Source organism: Macaca fascicularis, chromosome 5 (assembly GCF_037993035.2).
Source record: "Macaca fascicularis isolate 582-1 chromosome 5, T2T-MFA8v1.1".
Taxonomy (NCBI): Eukaryota; Metazoa; Chordata; class Mammalia; order Primates; family Cercopithecidae; genus Macaca; species Macaca fascicularis.
Genome location: NC_088379.1, coordinates 100,595,844 through 100,616,151, shown reverse-complemented (window position 1 = coordinate 100,616,151; position 20,308 = coordinate 100,595,844). Strand labels below are relative to the sequence as shown.

At 36.9% G+C, this 20,308-nt stretch overlaps 1 protein-coding gene across 16 annotated transcripts in view; it reads right to left on the bottom strand.

Annotated features, from left to right (window-relative positions):
* Nucleotides 1-20,308, bottom strand: part of BMPR1B (bone morphogenetic protein receptor type 1B) — a 403,442-nt gene that overhangs the window by 155,779 nt on the left and 227,355 nt on the right. For 12 of the 16 annotated variants that reach the window (XM_065545250.2, XM_074040175.1, XM_065545249.2 and 9 more), the window contains one exon: nucleotides 4,549-4,643. The gene's annotated coding sequence lies outside the window, so the exon portion shown is untranslated. Of the gene's footprint in view, nucleotides 1-4,296; nucleotides 4,849-20,308 lie in introns of those variants that run through there. The other 4 variants (XM_074040174.1, XM_045392666.3, XM_045392660.3 and 1 more) reach the window with 2 other exon arrangements.

Below are 20,308 nucleotides of genomic sequence, written 5' to 3'. Positions count from 1 at the left end.
CTTATGTTTGTTATAGTTATATGTTTCCATACTGAGGCAAGCTTGGCTTTCCCTCCTCACTGGCTAACAGGAACTTGGTATATTTCTGTGTCCATACCAAAGAAAATTCCACCATCCCAATCATATAATATTTATATTACGATATGCCAGTGAGATCTATAAAATCCATACCTATGACTCTTTGCTAAGGCACTTTCTCCACTTTTTTTCTTTTTTTGGATACGGAGCCTCGCTCTGTCGCCAGGCTGGAGTGCCGTGGCGCAATCTGGGCTCGCTGCAAACTCCGCCTCCTGTATTCAAGGAATTCTCCTGCTCAGCCTCCCCACTCCACATATTTTTAACACAGGATAGTTATATGGGCAAAATACATCTGAAAAAACGTTCCAAATTGAATTATGGTCCATTCCAAGCAATTACGATTACCAAATTTTCCTATGAAAATACCAATCTTGTTTTCATTCCTAAGACAGATACAGTTCAAGGTTAAACAAACAGAAGAGTTATATTCAATGTCTGGAAGATGTTTATAAGGTTTAAGTGGAAACTGCTGGTAGAGTACACTAAAGTAAAAATAATCAAATTAAGAAAACTATAAGTCACTCCAAATTGTTCATGAAGCTTTACACTTGTTCCTGGTATATAAAATATTTCATATATAATGTAAGAACTTTTATGTATGATGGGCAAATAAAATATAATTAAAGGCAAAATAAATTTTATTTTTATTGAATATCAGAGCTAAACTACTTTTTTTAAATGTCAACTTCCTTCTCTTTCAACATTTCTATTTTGAGGAGCAAATTCTTCTTCCGCCTGAAATGGAATTATCACCTTTCAGGTTTTAGAATTTTTAGACCATGATTTTCTATTATTTCATTAAAACCTGAACTATCTCTGCTCCAGTAAATGAAATCTGAGGGATTACTAGTAATATTGGGAGCAATTTCACTCTGCAATTCTCTCAGCTACATGAGGATGGACCTATTCTCTCCTGAAGCTCTCTCTGGGTCTTTTGGAAGGCATGACACTGTCTTTAGTTTGCTAGGGCATCACTTAATTTATCCATGTAAATTAAGGTAACATGGCCACAGCAACTAGCTGATATTTTTGACAGACTTCACCAAATTCATTACATAAACAGCATTTTTGGAATATGTATCCTGAATTTGTATTTGCTAACCAACATCATTTTGACTTTTGTTACTCAAATAAGCTTATGAGTTCAGCAAATATCTCTTTGCATGGATACACACACACACACACTATACTGTGATTGGTCCTAGAAAAAGAAACAAAATAACTTTTTAGATTATTATTAATATCCCCAAAGTATGTATCATCTACTTGAGAGGTTTTCCTTCTATCTAATTAATCAAAATTGTAAAATATTTTAAAGTGAAAGGGGTATAAAGAAAATTATATTTAAAATAATAAAGTTTTTGTTTACTTCAAATTCTGGGACACTTGTTATGTGCTAGGTCTTGGGGAAGCATAAAAAATTAAATTTAAAAATCTGGCCATAAATAAATTACAGTCTCAGGCAGAAACAAAAACATATAACACTATATTATCAAGCTTTCCAAAGTACCGGGATGGAGATTTATATAGGAGGCCAAGTCATAGAGTCTAAGAATAGACCAGCAGGGCTTTCTCCAGTGAGGCTAGAAGGCAAAGATTGGGAAAAGGGTTTTCAAGATAGAACAGCATAAATGATACAAGAAAAAAGCAATGCAATGTGGATTGTTTTGAGAAATAGAAGATGTTGAATACTGCCAGCAAATAAAACAGAAAGGGGAATATTCTCATGGATAGGCAAGAGAGATACACACAACAGCCCAGAAGGAATGGCAGAAGATTGATATAGAACAAAAGTAGATGGTATATGAGCAAGAGACTCATAGTAAAGCCTGGTCTTTATCTATAAGCAGTAGAAAGACAGGGATGGGATGGTTTTAGATTAAAAGCAATGGGTTCATCAGAGTGGAAGATTGACCCCCTAAGAGTAGTACAGGAGGCCAGGCGCCATGGCTCACACCTGTAATCCCAGCACTTTGGGAGGCCGGGGTGGATGGATCACCTGAGGTCAGGAGTTTGAGACCAGCCTGACCAACATGGAGAAACCCCGCCTTTACTAAAAATACAAAATTAGCTGGAGTGGTGGTGCATGTCTGTAATCCCAGCTACTTAGGAGGCTGAGACAGGAGAATTGCTTGAACCCGGGAGACAGAGGTTGCAGTGAGCTGAGATCTTGCCATTGCCCTCCAGCCTGGGCAACAAGATTGAAACCCTATCTCAAAAAAAAAAAAAAAAAGAGTAGTGTAGCAGATGGACTACTAGCAGAGCAAATATGACTCTAAAGCAGTGAGATCCATGAGGAGGCTAATATTAATATTTCAAGCTAAATTCATTCACATTGCTTCAATAGATACTTAATACATAATACAAAAGGTGCCATTTTCATTTTGTATAAGATGCTTGCATATAAAATATTATTTGTAAATATGATAACCAAAGTCAGGATGGACAACAGAGCCAAAAATACTGACAAGGCATTTCGAGTTTTAAAACACTCAACCAGTCTTCAACCAAAATACATCCTAATGCAGACATTATTAACCAGTGTCACAATGTCGTATTTCTTCTTGATTGAAAGGAAAACTTTCTTTAGTTTCTTTTTATTGTAGTTCTTTATTTGCTTGCCTTGTTTTCTGCCCAAATTTCAACAAGGTACTTCGGAAACAAGACACCAGAAGGAATAAAAACAAAACCAATAAAGAGGGGTAAGAAAGCAATTATCATGCCAGTATTTATTTAAATGCAAAATATAAAGCAAAAATTAAAAGACACTGAATACAAATCTGAAATTACAATCTTGATCATGAGATATTACTTAAAGGGAAGAGCAAATAAAAACTGATAGATGAAATTAGCCAGTTAGATTCTATAACTGGGAAATGCCCATTCTAGATCAATCATGGTTGTATTTTCAAAATAAAGATATTTTCAAAAATCTAAATCAAACCCACTAATAAAATGGAAACGGTAGGCAGAATTTGAAGAAGTACAAAGATTCAGATGATAAAACGAGCAATAAATGAATGTCAAAATACTGTTTAAGATATCAATTACATTAGCCTTAAAGTATTTCTGAAGTAATAAAATTAAATTTGAAACATTTGCATCATTTGAAAAGTTATATATGCATTCAACAAAAGTGATACTGCACAACAATTGGTCTCATTTTAAGATTCTTACTTTGATTTAAACATATTCTACCTGTTGTTTTAGATCTGGCTTATCCTATTTTAGAATGCGCTGATTTCTGTATATTAGTCCTAACACAAAATCTGAGCCAGAGTATTAGCTCTTCCTCATATCTCTATTGCTGTACAGTTTCAGCTCTACAGCAGCATCAACCTCATTTTTTGTTTTTAACTTAAATATGTAGTACAGAAAACCCTTTGGACCTATAATCACCATCTATAACCTAACTTAACAGTTCTAAATATCATGCTAATGCTGATAGTTCTACAATCTGAAATGCGATCAAGGAAATTTTCATTATGTCAGTAAATTTCCTCTAGTTAAAGCCACAGTTCTAGTGAAACAACATAATTTACTTTCTAGTCCATGTGTAGTAGACATAAACATACAAGTATGTATATTTCATGAGCATTCTAAACCAGAAAATACATAGAAAACAATTTTTTGTCTCCTTCAGTGCCAGTGCTTTTAATGATAATCTGGAATATGAAAAACCACAATGAAGATGAACACGCTACAGCACCGTGAACATACACAGAAATATATTTAAAGTGCTACATGTGATGACAGTAAAAAACGAACTATTAATGCATAGGAGGAGATGTTAATTTTAGTTTGAGGTTGAGTATGGAGTCGCAGTTTTTAGAACCCAATAGCAAGTGACCTGGACAGAGAACTTCTACCTCAGTGCTTGCCTTTGGCACCATGAATTAGGAAGACTGTTCTCACTTCTCACCGCCCCAGGTTCTCTCTAATCCCAAAGGTACTATTTCACTTCAGTGCACTGGAAAATGGAGGCTGGCTTTTTTTAAAAAAAGACCTCATGTTACCCAAATTCCCAGCTTCCACATTTTGACACTGACTACTACACCTTCATACGTTCATCTGAATGTTTCTCTTACAATCCATGTGCAGACCACTCACTACAATAAACTTAACTGACACTAATGTTTTAATACCGACATAAAAGTAAATAGGAATTTACCAACTGGAAGACCTCGAGTTTGATAGAATGAAGAGACAGAAACTTACTGATAGGACACAGTATGAAATTGGTGCTTGAGAGCTATTCCTACCACACGCAGGAAACGTCTTGTGAATGTACCCAGCATTCTCAACAGCAGTACACAAAACGGCTCTGCCACCAAGAACATTCTTACCCAGCAGGCAGCCCTCCTCATTAGCTTTGACATGCCACACAGCCCTTTGCTTACTGATGCAGTGCAGCCAACAGGGAGACAGAGTTTACGAGTAACAGCAAGACCGAACTGGCTAATTACTTACCTTCTCACTTATGGCAGGCTTGCTTGTTTAACTTTTTGTTTCCTCTCTTGTCATAGCTCAGCGCCAAATGGTTATGAATCAGCAGAAGTCTGAACCTGACAGTCAAAAAGAATATATTTTCAGAAAAGAATTGGAAATTAACATTCCCTCCACTGCAGTCTTTCTTTCCTTGCCCTCTGTGTGCATGTTACTCTCCCGTTTTCTCTCTCTGCAAGGCAGCTATGTAGTGGTCTATAAATATTGACCCTGACACTTGCTCAGTGCTTTACTTGCTCATGGCACAGGTCTGTGTTACTGAACACCGTGGTAATACTCCGGCAAAGTTCTCAGCTGCTCAGACAAAGCTGTGGATTGGCTCACTACCCAGCAACCCTGTGCTTGCCTGGAAATACCATTCTGCTGCCAGCTTTACAGATGCTATGGGCCTTTCCTGAGGCCCCTATCAGGCACAGAAGGGCAATCATGAAGTTTGTCTGAAGAAATACAGCTTTCCAGCTTTCCTCAGGCAGGTGGAGAAAAGTGGGGCTAGGTGGAGTCAAAGACAAGAAAGGAAATACTGCCTTTGTTTCAGCCAAACAACATACTCTCAAACCCTTTATAAAAGTCATATCTAAATGTCAGTCAATCAAGCTTTATAAAACTTATTTATTATATATTATGAATCCAAATGACACAGGAAAGCAGTTTTGTAATTTTTTTAATATTGCTTCTCAAAAAGAAAGGCTGCAGTGACTAAGTAACTGGTCACAAAAATATGTCAATGTAAGTTCATTTGGAGAATGATAGAAATGTATAGGAAAGTATAATATTAATCAGATACAACATATATTTAGTGAAAGATGCCAAAATATAACCTAAAATTGTAACTCAACAGAATATTTACAGTTTAAATATAAACTTCTATATTTATAATTATGACAAGTTGAAAATTTAATTTTTAGATTAAGGATAGAATCCAAGTCATGACACTAGAGTATATGGTTTGTAGGTGACATAAACAAGGTACAGAGTATCTCCATATATCACCTATAAGGTCCACAGTATGAATGAGTAGAAAATAAATGAGCCCATATTTTTTATTGCTTATCAAAGATAATCATGTGTTTGCTTTACTAAAAGCAAATTTTACTAAAATTTTCTCTTGATTAAATCAAAGGTAAAGGAAACTTTTGGGAGACTCTGGTCACTTACTCATCTTACAGATAAGAAAATCAACCCCCAGGCTGGTTACTTTGCCCAGGGTCACATGGCAACTCTGTGACAGTGCCAACATGGCAACTCTGTGACAGTGCCAACACGGCAACTCTGTGACAGAGCCAAAACTAGAAACCTTGCCTGATTACTTACAGTAATGTGTTCCTTCTATTAGAACGGTGGTTCTCAAAATAATCTTTAGGCTCATCTTCATGTGAAAGCTTACTAAAATCTTACCAGTAAATGCAAATATTATAGCCAGAAAAATAATCAGCATAGAACAAAAATAGCTTTTTACAGTGTAACTGACCAAAAAAAAAAAAATAAAGTTGCACATAAGAATTAACTTTCCAACTATTTGAAATCCACCTTTCCTTGCTTATTGCAAAAATTAATATTTATCTAATAAATTAACTTATTGTCAAGAGATGTATATAACTAGGTGCTGAACAGGCAAAGATAAAACATAGTTCCTACTCTCAAAAGACCTTCCAGGTCTAATTCCAGAAAAAGAAAAGAGAAGTTAAATGTAAAACAATGTAGCAACAAAGACTAGAGGAGGCAACGATGGGAGAAGGGAAAATGAGCATCTGAGCCAACATGAAGTGGGGGTGGAAGAGGTAATTCCTCACTCCAGACTTCTGGATCCTAAAGAATGGGCAGAAGGTAGTGAGGCAAAAAAGGAAGAATGACACAATCAAGACAAAGGCAGGAAAGAGCACAACACATACTTAGAACTTCAAATAGATCTTTCTTGCTGGAGACAGTAAGTAGTTAAAAGCAAAACAAAACCAATTAGAAGGAGTAAGGTGATGAGGGATTTTATAAGCCAGGTCGACAAACTTGGGTTTTATAGAGTAGGATAGGCTACCAGGCTTTAATTGCCTTTATTCACAGACTCTTAAAAGAATTTTGAAAAATTATGTAAAATTATGTAACCATTTACACATTACCAAATTGACATTTACAAATTTCCACCTGTGGTAAAATATGTACTTGCAAAGAATTTAATTTCTACCCTATTGGAAATATTGGCATTTAAAAAAAAAAAAACACATCAGCTATTTTAAATATACTCAATAGCATCTAAATCTACAATAATTTAATATAACCACTATCTATTTAAATAACACACAGAGATGATTCTTTTGGCAGCTGAAATTTACATGGCAATTTATTTTCTTGACCTTTATTTCCATCTTGCGGCCTCAGAGAATTTTTACGTATTTTTATAATTAAGTCCTCAGTTGTTCACCCTGTCATACTTTTTTTTTGAGGTGGAGTCTTGCTCTGTTACCCAGGTTGGAGTGCAGTGGCACTAATTTGACTCACTACAACCTCTGCCTCCTGGATTCAGGCAATTCTCCTGCCTAGGCCTCCCAAGTAGCTAGGACTACAGGCATGTGCCACCATACCTGGCTAATTTTTGTATTTTTAGTGGAGATGGGGTTTTGCCATGTTGGCCAGGCTGGTCTCAAATTCCTGACCTAGGTAATCTGCCCACCTCAGCCTCCCAAAGTGCTGGGATTACAGGGGTCAGCCACTGCACCCGGCCACCCTGTCATACTTCTCTGCAATACACATTTAATGCATTAGTTGAATTTTTAATGTTAAATTTTCTATGACTTCAGGATAATGCACCATAATAACATTTGGGATGGATAAGGGTGTGCTTTTCTTTCGTAAGGTAAGAGAAAGAGTGTTGTGAATAAAGCACTATTCTCAGGCAGATCAATATTAATAAAGAGTTTATGCAGAAGTGGAGAATCTAGACACTGATTCCATTAAAATTATCCATTCAACTGCTAAGAGAAAGAAACCAGTCTGAAAAGGCTACATACTGGGCTGGGCGTAAGTGGCTCACACCTGTAAACCCAGCACTTTGGGAAGCCAAGGCAGAAGGATTTCTTGAGGCCAGAAGTTCGAGACCAGCCTGGGAAACACGGCAAGACCCTGTCTCTACAAAAAATTTAAAAAATAAAATAAAAAACTTAAATTAGGCAGCTGTGGTGGCACACACCGGTAGTCCCGGCTGAGGCGAGAGGATCCCTTGAGCTCAGGGATTCGAGGCTGCAGTAAGCTACGACTGTGCCACTGAACGCCAGCCTGGATAGCAGAACAAGACCCCATCGCTTTAGGGGGGAAAAAAGGCTACATACTGTATGATTCTAACCATATGGCATTCTGGAAAAGGCAACACAATAGACAGTGTAATTGTCAGGTGGTTGTCAGGAGATGACAGTGAAACACGGGATTTTTAGGGCAGTGAAACTACTCTGTATGACGCTGCAATGGCAGATGAATGATATTATGCATTTGACAAAGCCCACAGAGCTGTAAAACACAAAGAGTGAGCCTTAATGTAAACTATGACCTTTAGTGAAGTCTCTTTCTCTGTCTTCTTGAGGAACGTGGTCTAGAGGGAGTAGAAGTATTATTTATTGAGGACTGTCTAAAAGGGGCTTTGGAAATATCTCTAACACTAAAAACAACACTGGCAGATGGTTATGTTTTTGCTTTTTTAAAAATAAAGAAAATGAGGCTTAGTGTTATTAAGCGGCTTGTCTGAAGTCATGTGACTAATAAATTATAGAACTGAGATTCAGCCCAAATCTGTCTGGCTGGACTACAGTACCACACAAGGCCTTTCTATCAGTCACTGAAGATGCATAGGCCCATGCCCAGGCAAGGAAGTGGATTAAACAGTGCACTCACAAACTCAGGACAGATTCACTGTATCCTGCATTTCTCTCAAGGAACTGCTTGAATTTTAATATTGAGTGTTGAGGGGTAGCAGAAAGATAGGACTAACAAATTAAGCAGTGGATGAAATTAAAGTAACTGATATGCCTTACTAAAGAGAACTTAAAGGCTCTTTTAATCTTCAATTTGACTGATGGGCAAGGAATATATGAAGAGTCAAGTGGGGTTCTTCTTTGAGTGGCTGGGTCTTTGCCAAGGCAAGGTTTTGGGAGGAGGAGGCAACTTGGGAACAGGGAGCTGGGAAGAGCAGATGGATTTAGTTTGGAACATGATGAACTTTAGATATCTGTGTTGTACTGAAGTATGTTCAATGGGCATTTAAATATACTAGTCTAGAATACCGGAGAGATGAAGACCGCATCAATTCAGTAAGCAGTTTTGTACTCTTGCTTTCCTGGTTCAAACCTTGTCACCATATAGTCTATTCTCAGTACAGAAGAGAAGTCACTTAAAAACCTCACTCAGGCCGGGCGCGGTGGCTCAAGCCTGTAATCCCAGCACTTTGGGAGGCCGAGACGGGCGGATCACGAGGTCAGGAGATCGAGACCATCCTGGCTAACACGGTGAAACCCCGTCTCTACTAAAAAAATACAAAAAACTAGCCGGGTATGGCAGCGGGTGCCTGTAGTCCCAGCTACTTGGGAGGCTGAGGCAGGAGAATGGCGGGAACCCGGGAGGCGGAGCTTGCAGTGAGCTGAGATCCGGCCATTGCACTCCAGCCTGGGCGGCACAGCGAGACTCCGTCTCAAAAAAAAAAAAAAAAACCTCACTCAGATTACATTCATCTTCTAATCAAAGCCCTGTACTGCTTCCCCATTTTACTCAGAGTAAAAGCTAACGTCCTTACAATGGTCCATATAGCCTAGCCCCACTTTATTCTCTCATTTTGTCTCTGACAGCATGGACTAGGGCCCCCCTCAGTTTCTCAGCTCCAACCCACTTGTCCTCATACCATTCCTTAAATATGCCCGACCAGTTTACTCTTGGTATCCTTCTATTTGCTGTATGTTCTTGCAGAAAGCTGCACGGCTAACTGTTCACGTTCAACTCCCTGTGGAAAGTGCACCTTCTCAGTAAAGCGTACCACTCTCATACTATTTAAAATTGCAAACTTCCTTGTTATTTGTTATTGTTTGTGTCTTCCCCATAGAATATAGGTTCAATAATAGCATAGATTTCAAGCGCCTAAACTGAGCCTTCTACATAATGAATGCACAATAAATATTTGTTAGATAAATGACTAAAATAAACATTTACGAGCAACACGCCAATAAAGGCGGCTCCCAAGGTCATGAGATCTCTCAGAAATAGCATGTATAAAGAGAAGTAAACCAAAATCAACATTTACAAAGTAGGTCAAGGAAGAGAAGGGCATAAAGACTGAAAAACAATTACGAGGTCAGTAGAAGGAGAATGAAAAAGGGCTGAATGAGGACAGAGTCAAGGACTGAGGGGTCAACAATGTCGAATGCCATGGAAAGATTAAATATGAAAGAGATTGAAAAAGCCCATTACATACAACATTCAGAAAGTATTGTGATACTAAAAACCACTGAAATGCATGATTTAAAAGGGCAAATTTTATGGTGTATAAATTCTATTTCAATAAAGCAGTTATTACAAAAGAAAAAGCATTGGCAGCTGAGCTGTTTTCACTGCAGGTGGGAGGTAAGCAAGGAAAGTGAGACAGGAATAAAGTCACACTTTTGAAAAGTTTGGCCAAAAAGAAAAGAAAAAGAAGGATAGGGTGATGCTTTAAAACAACAAACAAACAAAACAACCACAAAACTTCATTCCAGTGTAGAGGTTGAGTACTCTGAAGTCAGGTAGCCCCGTGTTTTCTTCTTTCTCCAGCTACACTGTAAGTTACATATGTGCCTTACCTTCCTCATCAATGAAATGGATTTAATGTTAGTACCTTGCATCACTGGGAATCAATAATTCATTGTATTGTTGAATAATATTTCATTGTATGGGTTTGCCAGGTTTTATTTATGCGTTCATCAGCTAATGAACATTTGGGTTTGTTTCCACTTTGGGGCCATTATGAATAATGCTGCTATAAACAAGTTTTTGCTTCAAACTTATATTTTCTATTTTTTTTCCGAGACAGACGGAGTCTCACTCTGTTGCCCGGGCTGGTGTGCAGTGGTGTGATTTCAGCTCACTACAGCCTCCGCCTCCCGGGTTCAAGCAATTCTCCTGTCTCAGTTTCCCAAGTAACTGGGATACAGGCGCCTGCCACCACGCCTGGCTAATTTTTGCATTTTAGTAGAGATGAGGTTTCACCATATTGGCCAGGCTGGTCTCGAACTCCTGACCTAGTGATCCACCCGTCTTGGCCTCCCAAAGTGCTGGGATTACAGGTGTGAGCCACTGTGCCCAGCCTCAGCTTATATTTTCATTACTCTTGGGTAAATACCAAGTAGTCAAACTGCTAATATGCTAATTTTATGTTTAAGATAGTCAAGAACTGTCCAACTATTTCCCAAAGCAGAATTTCACTGTGGCTTTAATCTGCATTTTCCTAGTGATAAATAATGTTAAGCATCTTTTCATGTGCTTATTAGCCATTTGGCTATTTACTTTTGACTTTTGGTAAACATAATTTCAGAAAATGCTATGACCAAATAAAGCTTAAAATATGTTTTTGAGGGCCCAAGAAAGTTGTACCTGGCATAAACAGAGTTACTTACTTGTTAACTGAATAAATAAACTAATAAACAAATGAATGATTAAGGAATAAGAAATATTTTATTTATTAGTATATTGTTTCAGTTTTTAAAATGAATTTGAATTCCTATACAATTTCAGTAGAACTTTTAGTAAGGAGAAGCAGCTTTGGGAAAAAAATAAAATTGCAAAGAAAATGTGCTAATCCTCTGTTCATTATTATGATAAATACCTATATTGGTACTTTCAGTTTGGTAATAATAAAATACTCTATCAGATCAATGTTAGGTAGCTGAAATTGTAATCTTGTTACATTAATGCTTTAATTTAATGCTTCCTTGAAATTCGGTGTTAAAAAAGCAAGAAGCTAAGTAGTGAATGATTTTTTGTTTGTTTGTATGTTTGTTTTAAGACAAGAGTCTCGCTCTGTCACCAGGCTGGAGTGCAGTGGCACGATCTCGGCTCACTGTAACTTCCACCTCCTGGATTCAAGCGAGTCTCCTGCCTTGGCCTCCTGAGGAGCTGGGACTATAGGCACGTACCACCACGCCCAGCTAATTTTTGTATTTTTAGCAGAGATGGGGTTTCACCATGTTGGCCAGGATGGTCTCCATCTCTTCACCTCATGATCCACCGGCCTTGGCCTCCCAAAGTGCTGGGATTACAAGCGTGAGCCATCGTGCCTGGCCATGAATGATTTTAAAATATACTGTTGACAAACTTAATCATATATGAATACTAGAAATTTATGTAATGAGACATTCTTCAGGGGCAAATGGGTACAAGCAAGATATTAATAATCCAAGCTAGTCCCCATTTTTCATCTGAGGGAACAGGTGGCGTTCAGTGTAAATGAATGAGGAGAAAGAATATTGACCCTACGATGTGCCTAGTTAGAAGTAAACTACGAACTGTTTTTATCCTCTTTTTTTTCATACTTTAGGGGCCTATTATTAGGCATATCATATACAGACTCACTTACCTTTAACTCTAAAGTTCTTTGTTCTCAAGTAATAAATAATTTGGGCTCCCAGGACCCCACAGAAAAATCATACATAAGTCTACCAACCTTACTGCTGCCACTTTATTATAATACATACCCATTATTAGTATGAGAAGTATTGGCTGCTCAATTAATAAATAGGTCATTTGTTCTTTTCAACTGAAATAATGTTGTATGTAAGTTGTAAAGATGGAATAAACTAAATCCAAAAACCACAGCAAAGAATGCGTCTTTGTAAACTTTTATATGACATCGCACAAACCAAATGGCAAACTAAACTAAAGCGCTTTATCATTTATCAATAGAAATTGTTCTTAAATTCATAGTGCATACAATACACACAACCATAACCAATAATAAAACTAAATTATGTTTAATAAAATAAGGTAATAATGAAGAATGAAAAGCACCCAGAATTTCAAGTTATTTTTGTTATAGTCGTTGCTAATTGAACCTATATTAAAACTTCACTGATTTCTCATCATGTTTAACAATAATAGCTAGGTTACCAGCTGTGTTATCAGTATTTCAATTTCTTTTTCTCCTAGAGCTAAATGTATATTTATATGACATGAATGACAATATCAAAAGTGTTATTTAACATAATAAATATTTGCGATATAATTCCAAGCATTTTCTACTTTTTAGAAAGTCTGCAGTTCTTAAAATTATCATATACCTGTAAGTAGAAATTTCTTAAAGGTAAGGAATTAATCCTCACTAAATCAAAAATTTCTACAATTACTCCAAAACGGAAATTAGATTAGGTCTATGTGACAACAAGAGACTGGATAAGAATATTTAATTCCATTAATCTCTGGATGATTCTAATATTCAGATAAATCATTATCTGACATTTTAAATAACTATTTTCTTTCATTATAAAGGCGTAGCTGAATTTTCAATGTTTCTTTTTTAGAAATGACTCATTAGAGGATATTTTCATTCACACAGATACACATAATTAACACTATGCCATTAATTTTATGGAATAGTTATTTCTAGAAAAAAAAAAAAACTGCAGTATATTTGGTTAGGCAGTACAACCGGAATCTCAAGAATAAAAAGTATCTTTCGAGGGGGGTCAAAAAGGTGGTCCTGAAACCATCCATGCCAGAGAGATTTATGTCAGCTAAAAGGAAAGAAGCAAAGATTGGTGGATTCCTTAAGACAAGCTAAAGTCATACATTAGAATGGGGGAAATCTCAGGAAGGAGGGACTCAGCAAAAACCAACTCAATGGTCTCAATGGGAGAGGAGAATATCTGTCTACCAAGTTTAAGCTGACTTTCACTGTTTATTAATTATAAGGCAGTAGCTCAGAAAATATCACTGAATGATTAAATTTAGGTAGTGAAAACAGGAATGTGGATTAAGTCTGAAAATTCACTAAAAAAACAAAAACACTGGTCTATTTTACAGCTCCATGATAAATACACTTTCACATGGAAGATTTAAATTGCAAAGCTCAGGAATATCATTATTCAATTTATATTTTTAATCAAAATATATTTTTTAAAGAGGAAATAGTAAGAAAACAATAAAACAAACTAATCTTTGTAAAAAATGAATGAAACATCCATTATTCTTCTTTGGTTCACATATAAAATGTGGTTGTTTCCACTTGCCATTCTGACTGACAGGGCCTGAAATTCTCTTGAAATGTGGTGTCAAAAATAACTAAAGAGTAATGGGAAAAAAAAGACTAAAAATGAAAAATCTCACTTCTATACTTTGGTAGATCTGAATATTGTCACGTAAAATACATTGTCAAGACCTGATTAAATTAGACTTTAAGATGGATGGAAGCAATTCTTTTTGTTTTTGAAAATTTTACTTTCATGAGATTACTTTGGAGTGGTGAAAACTGACAGGAATGTACTCTGAGTTTTGTTTTGTTTTGTTTTCCATCCTCTAATTTACTTCAATCTGGTATGAGTCCTAGATTGAGCAAGAACAGAGCTGCAACTGAGCTAAAGAAAGATAGTAAAAGTAGAAAACGTAAGAATAAAGAAAATCCTTATACTTTTTTTCATGATCCAATAAAGAGATGAAATAATGTTATCAAATAGCATGTCAATGTAGTAACTAAACTACTTATGTTTTTGTTTTGTTTTAAAGGTAACCGGTATAGAACCAATGAATCAAAATAATTGTTTTACATAAATACTTGTGTTTGGAAAAACATATACAAACCGCCCCCTTATAATTGATACTTAACACCAGTAGAGAATATGAAAGAATAAAGTTCAGGAACCTTAAAAACATGTCTAAGGGCAAAGAGATCCATGGTGCTGGGGTAAAACCTCTCTTACGGTCCAACTCCTAACGGTCTCTACAAATCTAACAACTCACATTTATATTTTTACAAGGGCTCTTTCATTTGTTCATTGGGATAAGCAATAAGAAAGTATTCCTACTTTACACATGAGGAAAGTGAAGTTCAGAGCAGGGAACTTCACTTCCCTGCTTTGGGAATAGCCCAATGTGTGCATGTTTGAAAGAAACATAGATAGAAACTGAATTCAGGTCATCTCACCTTAAATCTTGGGCCCTTACTACTATATCTTTCAGTAACACCACAGGAACAAATCTCAGTAGAATTATTTTCCTATAGGAAAACACAATAATTCCCAGGGAACAGAATGAAGTCTTACAATTTGGGGCATATATATTTTTGTTGACAATGGCCACACACACAAATATAAAGCTCTTATTTTGGTTTCTCTGGTGTTGGTTAATAGCAGTATCATTACTTAGTCATCCATGCTAAAAATCTCAATGTCTCACTTCTGCTCTCCCCTATTTCCAATTAGTTCCTATATACTCAAGATTCTTGAGTATATGGTGATCTCTGGACCTTGTCTCCTTTTCTTTCCTCTGTCCTACTGAAATTCCGACTTAGCTTTTATCTAACTTTAAATACTGAAATGATCACAATATAGGCTCCCTGGCACCACTTTCCTTTCTCCTCCATCCATCTTCTATATTGTTACTATGCTGATTTTTTTAATCAAGACCCCCTCTGGCAACAGAGGGTTCAAACTTCTCAGCAGAGAATAAAGGCCTTTCCACCACCTTGACCTGGCCCTGTCCTTTCAGGTTCATTTCCCCCTCTGCCAATAACACAAATCCCACCTTATGCTCTCCTAATGTACCATGCCATCTGTTCACAGGAAATGCCATGTGTAGACTTTCCATACCTCTGTTCACAGAATGACCTTCTGTAAACCTTTATTTCTATGCAGTAACATTTAAGCCAGAACAGAACTATATCCAAATATGTAAGAAAGGAGATTCAAATTAAAAGAAGGAAAACTACTTTGGATGCTGTAACTCTGGTATCAAGACTTTGCTTTCCTTGCTTGCTGTCTCCTTCCTAGAAATGTGACATTGGTAGTGTTTCCTCATAAAAGCACAAGGGAAAAGCGCATACCAGTTTCCAGGCTTACAGCAGCAAAGCTATGACAATACTGTGTATTTCAGAAGGACTTTGGGAACCTGAACAGAATTTCTGTCCTGAACATCAATTTTTCTTTCTCTGTTTAATTATCTGTGTAATTTTTTAAAGACAATAAAAATATGTCCATTCCAACTGCATGAGTGTCCTTTTGAAAGACCTAGTCATCTAACTATCAGGTAAAATTATGCATAGTAGTACTATAGAGATTTTGAAGCAGGATACAATCTGAATGAGCAAACCTAAGTAGTATTTAAGTGCTAAAATTATGACAAAAGTACCCATGGAGCTAATAGGGCCTCTACATAGAGATTTTTAAATATTTATGTGCCCAAGGACTGCTGCAATTTCTTTTGGGTAGAATAATGAAGTTCAAAGTACACTGATGAAAGTTTTCATTGGGTTTACTGGCAATCAATATCAATTAAAAGCTACATTTTAAAATGCATATCAGGTGTTACTGGAAAATGCATCTATCTGAATAGCAGCTATTGAGAAGTTTATCAAAAAGAGTAAATAATGTATAAAAAGTCCCAAGTGAGTGATGAAAACCTGATTCAAATGACAAGTCACATATCAGTTGGAAGCCAGTGCACAGACTTATTGGCACCAACAATGTTTTCTTAATTTCCTAAGTGTGCATAACATCATGCCCTCCCCCTCCAATTGGCTTAGTATATCCCTTTTTATTGCTTTATTCTATTAAAAATTACTTCAACTCACTTACATTCCTGACAAATCCATTTTATAATTTTAATTAGCAGTTCTAATCCTTCTCATGGAATATTTCTTATTTTATGCTTTCATTCAATAAACACTTGCTTAGTACCTGTTATGGGCTGTTATGGGTCTGGCACTCTAGACACAATCCCTGTTCCCAGTGAGGCTAAAAGCTAGTGAGGGAGACAGACTGGTGGCTACATCGCTACAATTATAATATGGAAAAGCCATGAGGTAAACATGTAACATAGAAAATAAAACTTCCTGGAGACTGAGCTCAGAGAAGGCTTTGTGGAGGGGGAGGTGATACTTGGGTTCTTAAAATAAGAGACGTTAACCTGAAAGTATATGAAGATTTCTAACATGGGACACTTTGGTAAGACCTAAAATATGGCTTTGGAGTGACAGCTTTAAGTGGTAGTAACAGGCTTAATATCACTGCCCTTATTTTCCGTATTGAGACTACCACGTTTCTAAGTGTACTTCCTCTCTCTGCCTGTTGACATTTCCATTCATTTCATTCTAGGTCTCTATTCAAATTTTTAAAATGTGATCTCATGTAACTTTTTGGCAAAAATAAGATATAATTATGAATATTATCAAAATCATTTTCAATTAGCATTTTTATTCATTTGTTTAAAAAATATTTATTGAGCAACTGCTATGTGGTAGGCTTAAATGTTGGATACATGATGGTGAAGCAGCATGTCAGGTATGTTCACTCATGGACTTTATATACTAGTGGGAAAACAAACACTAACAAATGAATGTGATAATAATAAATAGAAAAAAAAGCAATAATAAAATTTAAACAGAATAATGTGATAATATTTGAAAAACAAAGCTTTAGACAGGGAAATTCAGAAAATGCCTGCTTAAAGCAGAGCCCTTGGAGCTGACACCTGAATTGTGAGAAAGAGCCAGCCATGTAAAGACCTGTAGGAAGAGGATCCCAAGCAGAAGAAACTGCTAATGGAAAGTTCCTTGGTTAAGAACAATCTTTAGTATTCTGGTGACAATTTTTTTTTTTTTTTTGAGATGGAGTCTCGCTCTGTTGCCCAGGCTGGAGTGCCGTGGCGCCATCTCGGCTCACTGCAAGCTCCGCCTCCCGGGTTCACGCCATTCTCCTGCCTCAGCCTCCCCAGTAGCTGGGACAACAGGCACCCGCCACCACGCCCCGATAATATTTTGTATTTTTAGTAGAGAGAGGGTTTCACCATGTTAGCCAGGATGGTCTCAATCTCCTGACCTCATGATCCGCCCGCCTCGGCCTCCCAAAGTGCTGGGATTACAGGCATGAGTCACCACGCCCGGCTGACAATTTTTTTTTTTTTTAATGATAAAGAGGACACATGATGATGTCAAATAAGGAGATGGTGGCCAAAAGGCATGGTTGCTTTTGGCCAGTGGTTCTTAAATCATGCTGCACATTAATATCAACTAGGATGTTTTTAAAAATCCAGATACCCAGGACATATCCCAAACCAATGAAATGAGAATTGCTGGAGTAAAAGGCAGACGCCAGTATTCTTTAAACTTCTCCTTGTAATTCTGATATGCAGCCAAGGTTGAGAAGTACTAATTTAGGCCACAGTAAGAAATTTAAATTTTAGTCTAATTACATAAGCAGACTTTGGAAGATAAAGATTTCATCTGAAACTTCCATCATGCGCCTGATTGTTTAATTCCTATCTGAATGTTTGTTTTGTTTTGTTTTTTAAAAAAGCAATACACCTTTGGATACATTTCCTTCTGAAGTAAATTTATGAATAACAAAAATGAAAGCAATTCTTGAAATGCTTGCCTCTAAAAATTCAAGTAATTTAGGTGAAAATGAGTTCTTCTGGAAATACCTAAGACAATTAAATCCATCTCAGACTCACTGCTTTTATGTATTCTCCCTGTGCGTTCTGGAATACACTTGTTTACAATTTGTGAGTAACTTTGAACATGTTAGGAGGAAAAGATACTCAAAATGTGAAACAGTATCTACATTTTGCTTACATTATTCTTTCTGATTTCTCCTAACACTGACCACCAGGGTTCCACTAGTGTGTGTTCTCTGTATTTTTAAGCCCATCTGCTGAAAGGGCATATCATTTTGCAGCATGTAATTCTGACAAGAGTTCACCAGCTACCGCTGAATAATTCAACTGGGAAATAATCTGAACAGTGAAGTTGATTTACTAAAACTATTGGAACCTGAGAATCATCATGGGTTTACATGATGATTTTAAACATTTAGATACATTTATCAGGCATAGTTGCCATTTCTATTGTTCAATTAAACACACCGGGATATCTTTCCTTGGAGTGTATTTAGTGGAAAATAAAGTCTCCTAATCATAGGTTACATTTTCCAAGTCTTAGTGTCAATTTAGGTTCTTATTTTTTAACAGCTGAAATCATCCATAAACTAAGCAGGCTAAATTAAATTGTAAGAAAATAAAAAGCAATCAAGTACTGGTCACATTCCAGAAAGGCAAGCTAATCAGTTAAAAACTGATTTAACTATCATGTGGTGCGGAAGTCCTAAGAGTTCCACTGGCAGAGCTTCTCCTCATGTTTCTGTCAGAATATTAAAATATTAATATTAAAATTAAAATATTAAAATATGGATTAAAAATTCAACCATTCAATAGAAGATAAATTTGCTGGGCATGGTGGCTCACACCTGTAATCCCAGTGCTTTGGAAGGCTGAGGTGGAAAGATGATTGCTTGAGTCCCGGAGTTCAAGGCTGCAGACAGCTGGGATTGCGCCACTGCACTCCAAACAGGGCAACAGAGCAAACCCTCGTCTCAAAAAAAAAAGGATAAATTTATGAAACTCCATTATTTACCTGCCCAAAGCAATATTTCACCTCATTGCATATATAAGTATTACACTACCAATTTTTTATCGAAGGGAATTTCAAGGTAGTAGACAAATTTTCTGCACAATGTGACAACATTGTGAGTTAAAATGACAACTTCTACTCTGTGTGTGTGTGTGATGGAGTCTTGCTCTGCCGCCTAGGCTGGAATGCAGTAATGCAATCTCGGCTCACTGCAACCTCCACCTCCTGGGTTCAAGCGATTCTCCTGCCTCAGCCTCCTGAGTAGCTGGGATTACAGGACTGCACTACCATGCCTGGCTAATACCCAGGTATTCCCAACTTGTATTAAGTACTTGTCTTCCCTTGTCTAGTAGACTCTATTGTTATAAACTTTGATTTGACAATGATTTGTATTCATTCATTCATTTTTCCAACCCAACTATTCCAATTCAGGGTTTTGGGTGGCCAGAACCTATCTCAGCAGTTCAGGGTGCAAGGCGGGAAATAACTCTGGACAGGACACCATTACCTCACACAGTGCACTCACACACCCACACTCATTCTGACTGGGACAATGCAGATATGCCAATTCACCTAATGCGCACATCTTTAGGATGTAAGAGAAAATTGAAATACCTAAAGGAAACCCACATGGACATTGGGAGAAAGTCAGACTCCATACAAAGAGGGGCCTCCGCTGGGAATCGATTTGTTTTCTCATCAGTTACTGAAGAAAACAATGCTGAACAAGACATTACTTGAGGACCTGTTGTGTATCACAGAGGAATTTACCTGAGGGTGAGTGGTTGAGGCAAAATTAGGGCTACAACATGAAATAAGCAATCCTATTTGTAACTTAACTTATTCTATTATAACCACACTTTGCCTATATTTTAGAAAATCATTCAAACTATAGTTAATAATTCACAAAGAAAAACTGCCTTCAATTTTGTGATGAATAACTCTTATCAGTGGTCAGTTCAACTACTAAAAAGTGGTGTGGTTTCTTAGGTACAGTAATAATTGCAATGAACTGTGATGACTTATTCTGGTATTTTCCATTCATTTTATATCACCTTTAATCCCTTTAAGAGAGCTACAGGGAACATGGTCTCCTGACAGCCCTGTGAA